General features: G+C 43.9%; 1 non-coding gene across 1 annotated transcript; it reads right to left on the bottom strand.

The window, feature by feature from the left end:
- Window positions 1-1717: 1717 nt before the first annotated feature.
- On the bottom strand, window positions 1718-1789 carry trnah-gug (transfer RNA histidin (anticodon GUG)). Its single transcript has one exon. It is a non-coding gene; the product is annotated as a tRNA-His (tRNA).
- Window positions 1790-7703: the final 5914 nt, after the last annotated feature.

The following is a 7703-nucleotide window of genomic DNA, read 5'->3' as shown; positions in this document are numbered from 1 at the left end:
CACTGACACTCTCTCTCCCCAGGAGCTGCAGTCCTTCCCCAAATAATTCAGACAGCACTGTCCCTGCTGTGACATGTCCCATCGAGAATGGAATGCCAGCCATGAATAACCTTCACTGGGGAACAGAGCGACAGGTTTCAAACCTTTACAATGCCCCCAGCGGATTATTGAGCCCTGTGACAGGTGGGGACACTAACCACAATACTGTGGAGGACAACAACGTCGAAGGAGGCCCTTCAGCCTGTTGTGGCCGCACTTGTCAAACACAACTGCTTAACGACCTGAATCAAGGTTTCCATCGTTTAATCCATGATCTTACATGTCTTGGCATCGCAAATCAACATCTCAATTTTTTTTAAGGTTAGAATGATTTCCGCCTCTATGACCCTTTCCGCAAATCTACTCAAACCTTTCTGCCTTTTCCCGAAATCTCTTGGCCCCAGTGTTCAATCGCTCCATCAATAAGAAACGCTTCTTTCAGTCTATCATATCCATATCCCTCAGTATTTAGTACATCTCAGTCATGTCTTCTCCAATCTCCTCTGTTCGGCGCCAAACAACCACAGTCTGTCAAATCTCTCCTCACAACTGAAACTCTTCAGCCCAGACAATATCACAGTGAATCTCTACTGCAACGTTCCCAGTGCGATCACATCCATACAGTCCTCTGAATTGCAGAACTGCACACAGTAATCTAGCTAGGGCCGAATAAACTTTTTTTCTATTCTGTTACACTATGAGGGCGTCGCTGGCTCGGCAGTATTGATTGCTATACCAAATTGCACAGCGGGTAATTGAGACTCAACCGTATTGTAGTGAGTCTGGAGTCACATGGAGGCCCGAGCAGATAAAAATGGCAGTTTCATTCCTTAAATGACGTCAGATAGTTTTGTTATTTTTTTCATCAATTGAACATAGATATATATGAGTTATTAGATTCGTAATTCCAGATATTTTTTGAATCCCATTTCTACCACCTAGCTTGGTCAGAGTGAAACCCAGGTCCCTGGTGTCTGAATTAACAGTTCTGTGTTCCGTTGTAATAGCGCTCGGCCATTGCAGAAAAGCAGTGAAACTGATCTTATTCAATTAAGTCGATTTTCCCCGATACTGTTCTGTGCCATGTTCCTGAGCTTGACCTCCGCTCCCCACCCCCCACACCCCCAATAATATCTGGTCCGTATCAGTAAAAGCTGCTACATGAGTATGGATCTCACAACAGTGGTAACCAAATGGATCAAATGGTCTGCAGGTCCCCATGGTGGGGTTGGGGCATGTTCACCCAGCAACAGTGACCCCAGCCACACAGACTGATCGGTATCAATGGGAGAGTCTGTATTAGATTCTGCGATGCCTTAGTGAAATGGGAAATGACTCCACAAACACATGATGAAAAAGCAGCCCGCCAAAAGCTAGTGCTTCAATTAAACCTGTAAGACCATAACCTGGTGTTGGGTCATTTTTAACTTTGTACTCCATAGTCCAACACCGACATCTCCAAATTAATGAAATGGGGGTATGGGATGGAAAGTTCGGTTAGTGATCGTAGGAGGGAAGAAATCTCTGAGAACGGGTGGATTTGAATTCTGACATATGAAACACAGAGATGTGAGCGAGCAGAACTTGGAGGAAAAAAATCACCTTGGAGAAAATCATGAATTTAAAACAATTGATTCCTTTGTGTTTCACAAAAGACTGGGACACACAGAACCATTACTGCCGTGACTCGGATTCGAACCGAGGTTACTGCGGTCACAACGCAGAGTACTAACCACTATACGATCACAGCACCCCACAGACGAACACAGCAACTGCATGCTCTAAGTACAGTATTATAAGGAATGTTAGGCAGAGCACCAAATGCGTACGATCAGTGCTTAGCGAACAGTAGCAGATATGTGGGAACTCAGAATGGTCTGACTGTTTAACATCGGCTCCCCAGTGGCTGTGTTGATTCCATCATTAATGTGTTGAGGGCTGAGATAAATAGATTTCTCCAAAACATCAAGGAATCCGGGTACAGTGCAGCTTTTTTTACCTGCACATCCACCAATATCATTTATTGTATCCGTTGCTCCCGGTGCAGTCTCCTGTACATTTGGGGACTGGGCGCCTCCTAGCAGAGCACTTTAGGAACATCTCTGGGACACCCGCACCAATCAACCACACAGCCCTGTGGCCCAACATTTCAACTCTCCCTCCCACTCTACCGAAGACATGGAGGTCCTGGGCCTCTTTCACCGCCGCTCCCTCACCACCAGAAACCTGGAGGAAGAATGCCTCATCTTCCACCTCGGAACACTTCAACCCAGGTTATCAATGTGGACTTCAACAGTTTCCTCATTTCCCCTTCCCCCACGTCACCATAGTTCCAAACTTCCAGCTCAGCACTGTCCCCATGACTTCTCCTGTGTGGTCCTACCTGCCTATCATCTATTCCACCAATCCATTCCACCCTCCCCCCCCCGACCTATCACCTTCACCCCCTCCCCCATTTACCGATTGTACTCTATGCTACTTTCTCCACAAACCCAACCTCCTCTCACTTATCTCTCCACCCTTCAGACTCTCTACCTTTATTCTTGATGAAGAGTCTTTGCCCGAAACGTCGATTTTACTGCTCCTCGGATGCTGCCTGAACTGCTGTGCTCTTCCAGCACCACTAATCCAGAATCTGGTTTCCAGCATCTGCAGTCATTGTTTATACCAAGCTTTTGTTGAAATGTATATTTCAATAGCAATGCAGTTTAACATCGGTTACTTCACGAGTTTCCCCACACAAGGCCGTAACCACTGCTGCCACATGGGCCCAGTTCCCAGCCCCAGAATCAGAGGAACTGAGTGGCGCAGTCGCGAAGATGCAACTTGAAATCGAGATGGGAATGAGGTCGCACAGATACTCGATGGCTCAAGTGAATCAACCGGAGACTGCATGGTTTCTATAATGTTTTAGAGGCGCAAGCAATTCCGAGGTTGGGAGTGCTTCTGGTCAAAGGCGGGGCAGAAGGGAAAATCTGTTCCCGGTTATAACAGCAATCTACATTGCATCCTGCTCAGACAGCTGAGTGCCACAACTGGAGCGGGGGCAGCTGGTTTGAAGTTTAATTTTGCTTCACTATCACCCACTTCCCTGGAATGAATTGCTTTCACCATTTTTATTTCCAATTGTTTGGTATCTCCCTGCAGTCTGCGGCTTTCTTCCTCATGGTTAATTGCATGACTAACTGTTGTGTGATCTGCACACTGCTAAATCACGGCCACTACAAATAAATAGGAATCATTGATCTACATGAGAAAACAGTGGAACTCACAGCTGGCATGCTTCATAGGTTTGCAGGCGACACCAGAATTGTAGACAGTGATGAAGATTATCTAAATTTCAAAAGGATCTTAATCCAATGAGTCGTTGGATAAATGGAAGGTATTGCATTTTGGTACAACATAAAGAGTATGGCTTAAAGTCATGATCTCTGTTCCTGAGGTCAGGCTTGTATTTCAAGTTTTATCTGTCGAACGTAAACATCACCATTTCCGTGTCCCAACCCCCAAGGATGACTAGTTTAAAATATCATCCCAACACCAACTTCTCCTGGTTGAAGTCTTGACTGTGTGGAAGAAACAGATACTGAGCTGATGCGAGCAAATGTAGCTGCCACCACCAGTGTCGGAAACACAGATCCAAACAGCAAAATCATCTTTTAAACCCACCATTGCAAAGTTAAGGGCTCAACACTCTCCACTTGTGCCACTCAGCTGTCTTAGAAAGATGCACCGGAAATCGCTATGATAGTATAAACGGGGGCAACCATTCCTTTGAGCAGGAGCACATTCAACCGAGGAATTTCTTGAGCCTCTGTGCCATCACACGCTCACCTATTGCAGCACTGGTAACTCTGCGCACTGATTCCCATCCCTATTTCCGGTTGGATCTGGGCGGCTGTGCCGATGTTAAGCTAAAATGCTATTGAAGCATGCATTTCAACAATATCCTGCCCTGTCCCCCGAGTCTTTGATGTTTTGTCGAAATCGATCAATCTCATCTGCTACAGCCTCTGAGGACATCGATATGAAAGATTCAGCTCATTGTCAGTTCCCACATGTCTGTCACTGTTCGCTGAGTACTGATATTGTACATGTGCTGTTCTTCCGAACATTTCCTCTGCTAGTATACTTATTGCTGCTTGCAAACATCCTGTTCTGTGGTTACTGTGATCGTGGTTGTCGGTATTTTGCATTGTGACCACAGCAAACTCGATTTGAAACCAAATCACGGCACTAAGTGTTCTCTCCGTTGTCCTTTTTGTGACACATGCTAAGAAATTAATTATTTTACCTTCAAATTCCGCTCTCTTACATCTCTGCGTGTCATATATCAGGATTGAAACACACTCGTTGTCGGAGATTTCTCTTCTTCCCACGATCATTAAACCTCATTTCCGTCCCTCCCCCCATTTCTCTGAGGCAATGCCCAATCTATCACTCTCTTTCACATTCATACTGTTCTGTCTGTGCTGCTGCTGCGGTCACTGTTATTGGGTGAACGTGCCCCAATCCCACCATCGGGGCTTTCAAACAAATCGATCCATTTGGATACTGCGGTTGTGAAATCAATCCCCATGTAGCAGCTTTTACTGATATAGGACAGAGACAATTGGAGCGTCAGGCTCATGGAAAATACCCAGGGCAGTTTTGGTGAAAAGACATTTTATTGGAAAAGAGCAGCTTTTGTGGTTTTCTGTGTTGGTCTTGTGGTAATTTCATAGGACTGATAATCCAGAGACCGAGGTAATAGTCTGGGTACTCGGGCTTGAATCCCACCATGCCAGATTGTAAAATTTGGATTCAGCAAATATCTGCAAGGAAGAATCTAATGATTACGATAGATCCATTGACAATTGTTGAATAAAAAAACCATTTGGTTCACTGATGTCATTTCAGGAAGGAATCTGCTGTCCTTACTTGGTCTGGCCTGCATGTGACTTCAGACTCAGAAAAATATGGTTGAGTCTCAATTTCCCTCTGAGCAATTCAGAATGGGTAATAAATTCGGCTTAGCCAGAATCGCCCTCATACTAATCCAGAAATTTTAAAACAAATGCTCATTAGGCTCAAGCAAGAGTGTTGATTGCAGTTTTGCAAGTCACAGGGATGTGATCACACTGAGAAAATCATAGGAGATATTTACCGGGACATTGTTTGGGATGAAGAGTTTCAGTTGTGAAGAAAGACAGGACAGAGTGGAGTGTTTATCGCAATGTAAAGGAGATGTAGAGGAGACATGATTGGGTTAGGTATGGACAGGGTTGACTGAACGAGTTTCCCATTAATGGAGGATTAGCAGGGGGCAGAGATTTAAGAAGAAAGTCAGAATGGTTTGAGAAGATGTGCAAAAGTGCTTTATAAGCCAGTGGGTGGTTGGAATTTGGAATACACTGTCTGCATTGTTCAGAATGGCAGAAACCCTTAGAACCTGAATAAACATTCAGATGTGAACTTGTGATGCCATGACATATAAGGCTGTGGGATAAACATTGTGAAATGGGATTCAGTTCATTAGGCAGTTGTTTTTGGCAAGTATCGCCACAATTAGTTGAAGGGCCTCCTTTGAGACTCTTGGTCTCGGTAGTATAGTGGTTCGTGTCCCCGTCTGTCACAGGACTCAATTCTCCGCTGGGGACAGTGTAAATATTTTAAAACTGTCGCTCCATTCCGAAGTGCGGGTATTGATACCTGTCCTTCCATTCTCGATGGGGCATGTCACAGGAAGGACAGTGCTGCCTGAATCAAGTTGGGAAAGGGCTGCAGATCTCAGGGAGGCAGAGTGTCAGTGAAAGTGCAAACATGTGACTTCTGCAAACTGCACCTTGTTACAGTGTTGGAAAGAAAAAAAAACATTTGGCAGACTTGTTCTGGATTGAAGTGTTGAATTTGGGTTGATTTGCTTTGATGTGGCTGAGTTACCAGTGTATAAAACCATTAAAAATGATTCAGGTTTTGCTCGCTATAATGGAACATTGGCTCAGTAATTCGCACTGCTGTTCGGTCTGAGGGCTATGTTGATTGGTCAAGTTAAATTGCCCTGTCGTATCCAGGGAATGATTTCAGTAAATTAAGTAAATTAAGTAAAGCGGGGACAAGGTCAGAAGTCACAGGACGCCAGGTTATAGTCCCACAGGTTTATTTGACATCATAATGGGGAGGGTTGCCCCTTCTTCTGGTGAAATATACGGGAATAGGGAGGAGAACTAGGTCTTGGTGAGATGCTTTTCAGAGAGTCGACACCGGCTCGATTGACTGAAATGCCCTTTCTGCACTGTAGGATTCTGTGATTCTATCAGAGAGGGTAATGACGGTGTTTACTGGGGGTGAAGCATCTAGAGTCGATGCTGATGGGGTGTACTGAGGATGAGATTTTATTCACTTGTTGTTTTCGAAAATTTAGAACAGTTATCCCTGAACCAAGAAAGACCTAATCGGGGGTTTTCATGTTATTAAAAGTTTGGACAGAGTAAATAGGTGGAAAATTCCCTATTTCAAGTGAGTAAACATCTAGACGTCAGACATTCAAACCCTTTGAAAAACCTTTGAAGAACAAAGAAAAGATGAGAGCAGAATCGCTGTCACTCCGAGAATCTGTTTTCCAAAATATTTGGAAAGGCACATTTGTTAACATACAAGGAATAAATTTCACAAGAGGGCGACAGCGTTTGTCTCGGTAAAGGTGTAGGGGTGGGGCGTAGTCGGTCAGAAGTTTCGGGGAAATAATGTCGAAGTGGGTTGACTTTAAATGTAAAGAAATCTTGTGAACGTGTGCAGCTGAATAAGATTCGGTTCCAAAAACTCTGGATTTTCAAAGATTTGGCATAATATTCTACCTGAAGCATTGTAAATGGAACTGAGTGGATTCTTCTTATTGTGAAGGGAAGATATTACATAATGAATAAGAAGTGACCAGTTGAGATCGACGTCCTGCTTTAATCACATGCGTTAAAGCTGTGAGGACAAACACCATGATGTTTGGTCCATTTTATACTCGGTGAAATCTGCCAAAGCAACGAGCAACAAAACTGGTGGGTTTTCTTTTGCATTTTAACCCTCTGATTTTCTAAGCAGTATTTTCCTTAAGCTGAAATAAAGTCGGAGCAAGTTTGAATACAACATCAATCGTTCCAATGAGATAAATCTAATTCCCTTCCGATTATTACAATGAACATTGTGAGGTTGCAGCAAAGTTAAAATGAAACGAACAAAACAGCGTTTCTAGCGGTTGAATCCAATTCAGGTTCAGCCATATGAGAAAGGCCATTGAGCAACAACATCGCCTTTATTTCCCTCTCCATGGCTCCTTTTTCACGTGAGAGAGAAAGTGACTGAAGAAATTAGGCGTCAAATGTAGGTGTGAATATGACGGAAAATTCTTGTTCTCTGATTCATCCTGACACAGTTCTGATCAGAATGTATCAATGACAGCTATTCATTGTGACGAACATGGTTATTTATTGGAATTTGCTGTTATTATAATTCTGATGCAAGCAGAAACACAATGGTGTGAATTTGATTCCGCTCTGCAAATTTCTCATTCTTTACTTTCACCACATGTCACCTGATGAGGTCACATGTCACCCCTCCACAAAATGTGCAGAGGAGACTGAACGATTATGGTGTTGTGTTATTATACCGCTGTGTTCCACATTCACGAGTTC

The sequence above is a fragment of the Chiloscyllium punctatum genome, chromosome 4 (genome assembly GCF_047496795.1).
Source record: "Chiloscyllium punctatum isolate Juve2018m chromosome 4, sChiPun1.3, whole genome shotgun sequence".
Lineage (NCBI taxonomy): Eukaryota > Metazoa > Chordata > Chondrichthyes > Orectolobiformes > Hemiscylliidae > Chiloscyllium > Chiloscyllium punctatum.
Note: the sequence above shows the minus strand (reverse complement) of the source record. Positions and strands in the feature narration are given on the sequence as shown.